Source organism: Grampus griseus (genome assembly GCF_964374135.1).
Source record: "Grampus griseus genome assembly, chromosome: 10".
NCBI lineage: Eukaryota > Metazoa > Chordata > Mammalia > Artiodactyla > Delphinidae > Grampus > Grampus griseus.
Window position 1 is genome coordinate 71010864 of NC_139004.1, and position 12249 is coordinate 71023112.

A 12249-nucleotide genomic window follows, 5' to 3' on the forward strand; every position below is an offset into this window, starting at 1 on the left:
AGCGTATTCAAAGCAACCCAGAGGAGTCACCTGCTCTGAAAGCCCCAAGACGCCCATCCACAGAGGCGCTCGTGGCTGCCCCACGCAGCAGAAGGAAGACATGCTTCCCGGCTGATTCCCTACTCCTCAGGCCTTCTGCAAATTGCAGATTATAACCCCAGCTCACCTCTGTGGACCACAACTCGGGCCTGTCAGCCTAGAAGAGTATTTGGAATACGATTTAGCCAAGTCAGGCCTGGCTGTCATCCTAGACTCCCTTTTCTCCCTCCACCTCACAACCAAATTCCATTGACTCTCCTTCCCAGATAGGTCTGGAATCCAGCTGCCTTTCTCTATCCCTAATCCCAGCCTTCCTCTACACAGACCACACTTCTCTAGCCTCCCAAGGGTCTCCTTGCATCCACTCACTCTCCAACACCCATTCTTGATAGTTCCACCAGAGGGATCCTTCTAAAGCAGGGGTCCCCAAGCCCCAGGCCTGTTAGGCACCGGGGTGGCACAGCAGGAGGTGAGCGGCGGGTGACAAGTGAAGCTTCGCCTGCCGCTCCCCAGCGCTCGCGTCACCGCCTGAGCCATCCCCTCCCCGCTCCCCGCTCCCGCCCCTGGCCCGCGGAAAAGCTGTCTTCCATGAACCCGCTCCCTGGTGCCCAAAAGGCTGGGGACCGCTGTTCTAAAGCACCCACATCTGATCATGTCTCTGCTCAGTTCTTTATTACAAGGGAACCTGGAAACCATTGAAACAAAGTTCAAACTCCCTAAAGCAGTAGAAAGCCTTTCTGACCTCAGTCCTCACTGACACCTTCAGCCTCATCCTTTGCTAGTCTGCCTCTTTGCCTTCCATACTCCAGATATATTTACGGACTTAGTATGTTTCCAGATCAGACCTCCATTATGACATTCCTTTGGTCTGGAACATTCTCCTCCACCCCGTATTTGCCTGTATTTTTCCTGTAGGTCCCAGTTTAGGGACCCCAATTTTTGGTTTCTGAAGCTGAGTTTGGTATCTCTTCCCCATGTTCTCGTGGCATCCAGTTCCTACTCCATCACAGCTTGACTAGACCGGCCTGCAACTGCCTGCTGATCCATTCTTCCCTCTCTAGGCTGGAAGATCCATGAACACGGAGCCTGTCTTATTCATCACTGTATCCTCAGCTTCCAAGGCAAACTCTGGCACATGACAGAAGCTTGGCTCCTATTTGGTAAATGTTTGAATATGTGAATGAATAAAGGCAAGGAGGGGTCTGCTGCATGCTCTGACTTCCCGTTGGCTGAATTTGAAGTCACACTTTTTGTACAGACAACTGAGATCAAATCAGCACATGGGCCCGCCCTAGAAAAAATGTCAGTTACGCATCACATTTGCTCCACTCGATACTCCTTTTGGTTCCTGATGTTTATGTTCAAGGTATAAAAATGTCTGCACCACAGCTTTCACCTCTAGAATTGAGTGCCTGGCGTGGGGAAGAGTGTACAATCTTTGACACAATCTAGAGCAAGTGGGACCTCCAAGGATTTGAAGAGAAATATAAGAGTGTGCACTGTGCTTTGACTTGAAGGGCCTGGAGTGGGGGGAACAGGGGTCTCCTGTTTCCTTGACCAACCAGCTTTGATTTTTTTTCCCTCCTTGCTCAGCATCTGATGGTGTAGTATTCCAAGGGTATTAAAACAAGGTCAGTAGGCTTTATGTGACAAAAGGCATTCTTAAATGTGAATGTTTAGTTAGAGTTTAAATATCAGTGGTTTTGCATATGGAAACATATTAGCCTCATATTTAATTGTGAAATATAGTGTTCATGTGAAATACAGGCTAGGCTGTGAAGTCCCATAGGTATGGGTTTGAGTCCCAGCCCTGCTATTTATAAGCCGTGTCATCCCTGCCCATGTACCTAACCTCTGTGAGGCTGAGTTCTCTCGTGTATAAAATGGAGATGATAATAAAAGCACCAATTCTTGCAGGGCTATTGCAAAGAATAAGGTAAGGAACTCACAGAAAGCACCCAGCAAAGCATCTATCGCGTGGTTAGCATTTAGAAAATGTGACCTACCCTTTGTCATATTATAACATTGGACTCTACCCTGCTTCATATGCAAGGAAGTAAGAAACACAGCAGCCTGCTATAGGTATCCATTTTTGCTGTGTCCAACACACAGATGTTGGTTCAACCTCTGTATTAGTTTTCTATTGCTGTCATGACAAATTACAACATATTTCGCATATTAAAATAATTTATTTATTATCTCTCTGCTCTGGGTCTCCCAAGACCAGAATCAAGGTATTGGCAGGGCTGCTGTCTTTTCTGGGGATCTGAGTCATTCAAGTCATTGGCAGTATTCAGTTCCATGTGGTCATAGGACTTTCCTTGGTAGCTGTCAGCTAGGAGTCATTCACAGCTTTAAGAGGCCTTCTGCGTTCTCTGGCTCATGGCTCCCTTTCTCCAACTTCAAAGCCTCTCATCATACTTATAATCTCTCTGACCTCTCCTTCTGCCCCCCTTCTCATTCCTCTTTCGTATTCCACTGCATCTCTCTGACTCTTCTGCTTTCCTCTTCCACTTTTAAGGGCCTATGTCATCATATTGGGTCCACCTGGATAACCCAGGATACCCTCCCTATTTCAAGATCAGCTGATTAATAAGCTTAATTCCACCTGCAAAGTCCCTTCACCCAGTGCCTGGATAAGTGTTTAAATAACCCGGGACAGGAGTCTTCGGGAGACACCTTTGGAATTCTACCTACTACACCCTGTTATTTTTACTTTAAAATGTGCAACAAAATCCACGTCAACACAGCACACTCATTAGGTATTTAGTTTGGGCTGTTTTGTAGAGTTGGCTTAGCTGGGAAGAAAAACATGGAAAAGTCATTTTCTAAAAGAATGGCTCACCTCCTTTCCTGAGAGACTAATGTTCTTTTCAATACAGAGTTTTGCATCCACTTATCAAGGAAACTCCCTTTATTCATCTGCTTTTCCACTTTCTGCTCAATAAAGTCCATACTATTTTAAGGAATTTTAAGATGTAGATCTAAGGTTTTTATCTATGAAGCTCAACTCCAACTTTCAAAATGTCAGCCAGCAGTGTCCAAGCATGGAAGACTCTTAGGCAATCCTGGGTTAATCCAAATTGAACAGTGTGGGCTGAGAAACTTGAGATTCAGGTTGAAATGTATTTGTCAGTTGGCACCCAACCCTGTTCTCATCAGCTTATCGGATTCATGTGACATAGAAACTTAAAATGCTGGGTCTCCATTCTATAGAAATACTTGCCTATATCTTCGAAGACAGATACACGAAATTGTTTACTGCAATCTTGTTTGTCATAACAACAAATGGCAAACAATCTAAATAGCCATCAACTCTGAGTGGCTAAATAAAACTTGGCAGGGGAATTCCATGGAATATTACTATAGCTATTGGAAAAGAATAAGGCAGATTCACATGTACAAAAATGGAAGGCTTACCAAGACAAATTGTTAAGTGAAAAATGCAAATCACAGAAGAATCTGTATAAGAGGACTCAATTGGTGTTATCAATGAAATGTGTAAATGCATATAGATTTCGTGAGTGCACATGAAGGGCACATCTATGAATAACCGGCACGTGCTGCTTCTGAGGAGAAGTGTGAAGTTGGGGAGCAGAGGAAAGAGGGGCATCTGGGGTTCAAGCTGTTTCCTTCAATATAGCTTAAATCTTTTACAATGAGAATTGATTGAATAATGAATCAATCATAGACTAAAATAAATCAGACTAAAATCAAAATTGGGTGAAATATACCAGGTTGGACATACTACTGAGGAGTAGGGGGCATGCATTACTTCTACAAATGGGACTTGGAAAATGATCTTATTTTAAAGCTTTTTCAGAAATTAAAGCCTGTCAAAGTGCTAAAATAAATAATCTCTGAATATTTCAGCCCCAGATCCCACGCTTATTAATTGCTGCAGTAGAGCCAAGCATAAAACAGGCTGGACGAGAAATGGCTATTTGTTCTCTAGTTTCAGATGACTGTAACCTTCCATAGACCTAGCACAAAGTAGGTGCTCAATAAATACTTGAAGAATAAAACAAAACGATTCAATTTGGGAAAGTAAAGTGGCTGCCTCTGATTAAATTAAATCAAGCATACTAAAGTCATGGTACTGTATACAGATATACAAGATTCGACCCAATCCCAAGAATGAATGGACAGGAGGGAAATGATTCCATTACGAAATATAGGCAAGGAAGATTTGGAATCTCGGCAATCCTGAGTGTAGTACTTTAAAATAGAACAAAACAAAAAAGAAACCCCTAAAAAACAGAGCCTAAAAACCAGATTCTAACCGTATGTAGCAGCCCGGGATAAAGGTCTTACAGGCTGCATGCCAGACTGGCCAGCAAAGGGGAAAGGGGCTCCGAAGTTCTGTCCCTCCATATGTGGAATTCAGGGGCTGGAATAAGTGACTGTTAAGCTCCCTTTCAGGGCCAACCTCCAGCAATCTGTAAGTGGCTGCTCCGGTGGGCCCAGGAGCCTCAAAGGAGCTGGAATCAGTTCTCTCAGCTTCAAAGGAACAGAGCCTTGGGTTTGCATGCCAAATGTCAGAGCAAACCTAAGCCTGGCCCCCACCTCCTCCACAGATCACCTGTCAGGGGCTGAGTTGCAAGAGTCAAGGCAGCCCTTTCATTTCAAAGGGGAGGTTGGGAAGGGAGGCAGAATGTGGCAAAATGCCACCCGAAAGCCCTCAGCATAAAACACTGCATAATTTTTCGTTCTTAAAAAGGCTTTTTTACTCTTACTCTTTTTATTCTGTTACAGCAGTAACTTTACTTTGGCTTCACCAACATTAAATAAGTGACTAAGTGAATAAATACATAAAGCAAACATGAGTACCACAGTGGCCCCTAGATTCTAAGCGGGGGAATGCAGGGGACCCCATTTCTAGAGATGCATGCACACTCTTTGCCTCTGTTGGTTTGTTTCTGGCAATAACCGAGCAACGTTTTCTAGTGTGACTATCCTGTGAGCCACAGGCTTGTTTCTAAATTGTACCAGATGCTCTTCCACTAACTCAGCCTCGTGTTTTCATCAAAGTTTTATGTTTTGATGATGTACATCCTTGCTACTCAAAGTGTGGTCCACACACCAGCAGCAGCAACGTTGCCTGAGAGTAAGGTTGGCAGAAAAAATATAGGAAATTCAAATTTAACTGGGCATCCAGCTTTTCTTCTCCTCTAAATCTGGCAACCCCACCTGGGAGCCTGTTAGAAATGCAAACTCTCAGGCTCCATCCAGACCTGCGAAATCAGAATCCACATTTAATAAAATTCTGGGTGGTTATAAGATCCAAGACGCATTGTTCTACTTTGTTCCTGCGAATTAAATCTTTTACTCTTAGGTCTTGTTGGCAAATTCTGATCTCATATCTGTACCAAACCCAGATGAAAAGAGTAATCCATTAACAAGGTTGGTTTGTATGTCTCCCTCGTTGGAGGGTTTCAGAGTGTATTCTGTTTGTAAATGCAGCATTTTCCAACCTGGGCATACCGCTCACTTTCAATCACTGATCAGCCAGAGCTGGTCCTGCAGGCTGAATCCCCATCACTTCGGAGGAGACGCCAGGCTCTGTTAATTGCTTGCTGGGTGGTGGGGAGGAGGGGTGGGGTTACCATCTCGCCTTTGATCAGGAGGGAGAAGTAATGGTTTTACTTACATCCTGCTTTGTCTCTGCACAGGCCCAGAGCCTGAGGATCCATTTCAGGCTCTCTCTTTCTTCCTGGTATTCTGTTACTGCCTACATACCGTGGCCCAGGGCTTGGGGGGTGGGGGGAAAACCAACGCTCTTTGTGGTACACCCACATGACAGGCTTCAAAATGGAAACAATATTTAAGTCAAACCTGGAAGATCAAGTTTGCTCAAATCTCACAACACAGGGAGCTTTTGAAAACTTCAGCAGCAGGTCTGGGTTTTTGATGGGGAGAGGCGAGCTGGGATGGAGAAGCAAGACCCTGTTAAGAGATGCTGAATTCCCACATGGGAGTCAACATTTCCCTTTATTCCTTATACATAGTGAGAATAGTAATAATGCACCCAGATAGAGCCTCGAGAGTTTCAAGGTGTCTTTAGAGACACACTCTTCTTCAGTCCATAGAATAATTTTGGGGGAAGTGAAGGTATAGGTGACCATTATTAGCCTCTTATGACAGAGAAGGCACAACCAAGTAAACACATTTTAAGAGTCAAACAAGTCAAGACACTTCCCTCAAGTGGCACATTTCCTGACTCCTAAAACAATGTTCTTTCCCTGCTGATAGAGGTTCATTTATTTGGTTGCCCCAAACTATTCAGACCTCAATTATCCCTCATGGGACTGGAAGAAACCTTAAAAAGATTCATAGAATCCAGTTATGGGTTGAATTGTCCCCCCTCCCCCCAAATTCATATGTTGAAGTTCTAACACCCAGTACCTCAGAATTTGACCTTATTTAAAAATAGGGTCGTTGCAGATATAATTAGTTAAGATGTGGTTGCACTGCAACCTTAATTCAACATGATTGGCATCCTTATAAAAAAAAGAAATTTAGACACAGATACACCCACTCCAGGAGAAAGCCATGTGAAGATGAAGACAGAGATCAGCCTGATGTATCTACAAGGCAAGGAATGTCGCAGATTTCCAGCAAACCAATAGAAACTGCAGAAAAGGCATGGAACAGGGCTGTGTCACAGCCCTCAAAAGGGACTAACCCTGCCGACACCTTGACTTCTAGCCTCCATAACTGCGGGACAATCAATTTCTGTTGTTTAAGCCACCCAGTTTGGGCACTTTGTTATATCAACGTAAATAACTAACATAAATCCTGAGGTGGGAAGTACCACCTTGGCGCTAATGCTGATGCTGGCACTGGGCAGAGGGCTTCACGTGCATCATCTCACAGCTTCCTCACATCAAATCCGGGATGTAGGGCAGTTAGAAAGGATGAAGCTGAGGCTCACAGAAACTGAGCTACTCAGTGAAGGTGACACAGCCAGCACATGGCCAAGCTGGGTTGACACTCAGGCAGTGTGAGTCCAGATCCTGTTCTCATAACCAGTAAATATCACAACTTCAGGTAGAGTGGCCATGACAACAAACTAGCATCATTAAGCCCTTTCCCCAAGTATGCCAGGTGCTTTTAGGAACTCTTAACACCACACTGAGGTGGAAATGAGCATTGTCTATATTTGATAGAAGAGGAAGCAGAGGCAATGAGGCTCAATGACTGGTCCAAGGTCACATGGCTCATCAGTGGTAGAGCTGAGGTTTGAACCAAGTCTGTGAACTCTAGCAGGAGCCCAGAGAGCTCAGATTTGCTGAGTGTGTGGTATGTCTCAGTGGCGGGTGTGTGTCCATTTCCAGATCAGCACTGCCCCTCTCTCATGTCACCATGCAGGCATCATCTTTCTGTATTTCTACCCACTGTGCACATCCTGAATGTCATTCTCTCTTTCCAATCCCAATGCTCACAAGGACATTTTCAAAAAATTCATTTCCCTTCCCTTGCTCTATAAGAAAGCTCTGCTTCCTCCGAGTACTGCAGACGATGGCTTCATGGCTATAAAGTCTGTGAAGTTACTTCAGTCTGTGGCTCAAACTCTGATAACGCCCTAAGTCACTTCCAGGAATTTTCATCAGCCACGCGTTTAGAGCGCATCTGAATGTAGGGCAGCGGCTCTCAACCAAGGGCAATTTTGCCCCTAGGGGACATCTGCAATTCTGGAGTCATTTTTGGTTCTTACAAACGGGGTGCTGGAATGCTACTAACATCTAGAAGCTAAAGGCTAAACATTCTACAATGCACAGTTGCACGACAAAGAATTCAGCCCCAAATGTCAATGCTGTTGAGGCTGAGAAATCCTGACATAACGTGTATCCTCCAGAGGCAAAATGCCCACATATAGTCTCCAGCTCCATTGTTCACCAGTTCTGCAACCTGGGGCAATTTTCTTAAACTGTCTAGGGTCCCGTGTTCTTACCTTCAAAAGGAGACTAATAATAGTACCCACCTCATGGGTTTGTTTGAGGGATGCAATGAGTTAGTACATAGCAAGGGACCAAGTAAAGTACCTGGCACAGTGTAAATGCTCAAGATAGTCACCCTTACTACTTGCAAAGCTGGAAGTTAGGCACCTGACTGTGGGGCTCCAGCAGCTGCTCGGCTGTACTACTCTACGATTTTAGCTGAGGTGGGTAGTCTCAGATTTATGGATGCCTGGGCACTTGCCATTGCACAAACCTTAAGTTGCAATTTAGTTGGAAACCATGTTTCAAAGTAAAATCAGGCAGGAGAAATAATTGAGGCCATCCCGCTCTAAAAGCTTTAGAAGTATTCAGACATTCCCTTTGGAATCTTTTCAAGGTCTCCATTCACCTATGCACCTAACATTTACATCCCTTTTACAACATGCCCAGACACTACGTGGTTTAATGGATTTAATCCTCGAAACAACCTCAAGAGATGGGCACTGCCTTCTCTTGTTCTTTCTAAACAAAACCGCTTCTCCTGAAGTATCGGGACCCAAGATTAACCAATACCTTATTAAGTTTTTATTCAATATTATTGTTTTTCCTATTATATCATGGGTGTTATCTTCTTGTAGGTTCCAACTCTCTCCACAAGCATAGGGATTTTATCAACAGGACACAGGCTTTGTGGGTTAGCCTGGGCACCTAACACGCTGTTTAACATACAATATGTATTATATAATAATACACAGAATATATACAAGTTATAATAAATTATATAGATATACATGTGAAAGATAGATAGACAGACAGAGAGACAGGTAATACTGACTTATAAATTCTTGGAACTCAACCTGCTTTCAACCCACGTGGGGACAGACTTCAGTATGTGGTTTAAGGAACTGGGTCTGAAGAACCCCTTGCTATATAGTGGCTGGTGGTGGCCACACACTACTGAAGGGAGAACATGGGATGGGGTAGTGAATGACAGAATGGGGTTCCAGCCTGGTCTCTCCACCTCCTAGCTGTTGACCTTAGCAGTGTGATTTAACCTCTTCTGTGTAAAATGGGACAACCTACGAGCTACATGTTAGGGTGGAAGGCGAAGTGGCGTTTCATGTAGAAAAACTAAATGCTTGGTAATGGCTGCTTTCCGTCTCTGAACAAATTCTGCTCATCATCATGACTTGGATTCATGGCTAGGAGGCTTATGAGACTCTGCTGGTGTCAGTTAACTGACTACAACCCCACATTTCAATGATGTTGTTTCACTTTCCTATCCTTCCTTTAGTTACTATGGGTTATTCCTCTCTGCTTCCAGCCCTGGTATTCAGGCCACATCGAACAGTCCTCTGTGCCAGCCAACTGAACTGCCCATGCTAACCCATGTATATGCAGAGTCGATGGCAATATTGATCATACAATGCGCAGCCGCCCTGTGATAAATGGCAGAGTCCTTGAATTCTTCTTATAATCTTATACTGACAGACAATTAAGAATATACCTTACTTGGGTAAAAGGATTCAAGGAGATCAGGGACCTTATCTGTGTAGTTTCTGTTGAACTGCATGTAGTAGGTACTCGGTAAATATTTGTTGAACTAATTGCTAAACAGGTGAGCATTAACAGGTTAAGTCCTACATAATATGGCCTGTGGCATTTTTTCCCCAGTATCTTCTTTCATTTCTTTTCAAATAATCTGAATAATTTGTAGGCAGGAGCACAAGAGCTTAGTTTTTAATCTCATCAACAAAGGACCTTCCAAAGAGAAGGCATTCCTTTGACTTGGTTGTTGGCATTTCAGATGTAATTACATTTTTCACCCTAAAATTTCCCAACGAGATTAAGAGTCAGGTACAAAGTCTCCTTAACCCTCTGCTCAAAAGTTTGCACAAGGAGCTCTGCCCACTTTTCCTGGGATTTCAGAAAGATGCCAGCTGCTGGCAACCATGAATCATGAAACACAAAGGACTCATAATCTCCTGGAACATACCCTGCTTGCACAATTCCTTAAGAGCCTCTCTAAGAATACACCGGAGTCTGCAAGCATGTACTTGCTTTTCTGCAGGTAAAGAAGATGCAGTATTGCCTTTTTCAACAAGTTGTATCCAATATTCCCTTTATCTATTCTGGATCAGTCAAGATAAGAGAGTACACACGTCTAGGAAAAAAGGCAGCTTTAGCATTTTCTTTGTAATTTCACTTGCCTTCTGGCCTCTGAGTTTCCCCCGACTTCACATTATGGTGATATTTCTTGTAATGACTGAAAAGTTTCAAGCTTCTTCGCATCTAATTCCAACTGGCTATTAACTGTGCTAGTTTATTGGAATTGTGTATTGAGGGCTTTTGAATCTGCAGGCATATGTTTTTGTTGCCTAGATCATTTGCTTGACCCTAAGAAAGTTATATCCAACTTATTCCAGGCAGGGGCCTCAAGCATGAAGACCCCTAGGGAGACTGGGTCCACGTTTTCCTTTGGTCACGGGTGTTGATGCCAAATAGTTTCAATGGTCAGACTGGTGCTCAGTTCCCAACCTGATTCAGGAGATATCCACTAAGTAAACTTCTAGGTCTTTATAACACATAGTGGATAATTACAGAAATACTGATGCTGCAAACCCTAAGGGGTGACCGATGAAGAAGGTATCAGAGGAGGTAGTAGTAAATAAAGAAAATAAAGAAGAAAATAAAGACAACAAGGGCTAGTATTTATTGAGCGCTTACTATGCACTGGTACTGGGCTAGCATTTCACAGCCTTATCTCACTTGATCTTCATAAGAACTCAGTCAGGGAGGAAAATAAGACATCATTTTTCCCATTTTCTAGATGAGGACACTGAGGCTCAGAGCAATTAAATAATGTGCCCAAGGTTACACAGCTATTACGGGGCAAACCTTGGAAACAGAGCTCTCACTCGCATCCCATGGACTCCTCCTACAAGCAGGCTGGACATTTTATTCATGAAAAAGGAAAGAACAAGAGGAGGAAGATGAGGTGAAATAAGGTATGAGGAGAAGGAAGATGTGATCTACAGAGGAAAGTCCTGAGGTGGAGAAGAGGAAAATGATGAAGTCTTTGTTGGCTGTCATCATGATTCTCAGAAAAACAGGCCCATCTTCATTTCCCATGAGAGGGGGGCTGGGTGGGGAGTATGAAGGCTAAAGCAGAGATCTGAAAGGGTCACCTTGGGGATGTAATGTGGGTCAATGCAGGAATCAGGAGTCCTGGTGAGCAGCTCTGGAGTGAGACACACCTGGGTTCAAATCCCAGCTCTGACATTCCTGATCTGTGTGACTTTGGGCAAGGAACTTCCCTGCTCTGTGCCAAAGTTTCCTCACCTGGAAAACAGGATAACAGTAGTACCTACCACACAGGGGGAGGTGAGGACTGAACAGCATGACCAATGTGAAAGCAATGAGGATGGGGGGCGCGGGTGGAAAAGTATGGCCCACCAAGTCACTTGCAGCTTGCCACTGGTTTTGCATGGCCTACAAGCTAAAAATGGTGTTTAAACAGTTGGGAAAATATCAAAAGAAGGATGTTCTCTGATATATGAAAATTATATGAAATTCAAATTTTCTTGTCCATAAATATGGTTTCTACTGGAATATGACCATGCCCATTCATTTCCTTGCTGTCTTTTACTGTTTTTGCATGCAATGGCAATTGAGTAGCTGCCACTGAGATGCTCTGTGGCACTCTCATGGCTTTGCACTGCTACTCAGCCCACTGCAAATGGCAGTGAGGCAGTGAGAACGTGACAGCCTTTTGAGTGACATGTGTATCATCCATCTGTGTGCAGAGACATTTTCAAAGACAAAGTACATAAAATACCATTACAGAGCACTGTTTACAAATGAACATCTGCAAAAGATTCTGATGACAGAGAACACTAATGTTGAACACCAATTAAGTGAAATGTAATTTCTCTCCAAAGAATCCAATTCTTCTCATTAGTAGACATGTATTAACAAAATTTACACTCATTATATTTTGAATTTCATTAATGAAAAACTTGTGAAAATTTGCTTTCTTTCTTGTTATATAAATACTTATATCATATTCTTCATTTTGCCTTTTGGCCCACGAAGTCCATAACATTTACCATCCGGCCATGACAGAAAAAGTCTGATGAGCCTTGACTGAGGAAAGTGGCCAGTGTGTGGTAAACAGCACAGGGGAGGAACTGCTGGTTCTCACCTCTGCTGACATCATAGCCCTGCATCATTCCCATCATGAGGGCAACTCGGCTAAAGGCCCCAAATT

At 43.6% G+C, this 12249-nt stretch overlaps 1 protein-coding gene across 1 annotated transcript in view; it reads right to left on the reverse strand.

Annotated features, from left to right (window-relative positions):
- ERC2 (ELKS/RAB6-interacting/CAST family member 2) overlaps positions 1-12249 on the reverse strand; it is a gene marked incomplete at both ends in the record, with an annotated part of 833862 nt that overhangs the window by 62358 nt on the left and 759255 nt on the right. The window lies entirely within an intron of this gene.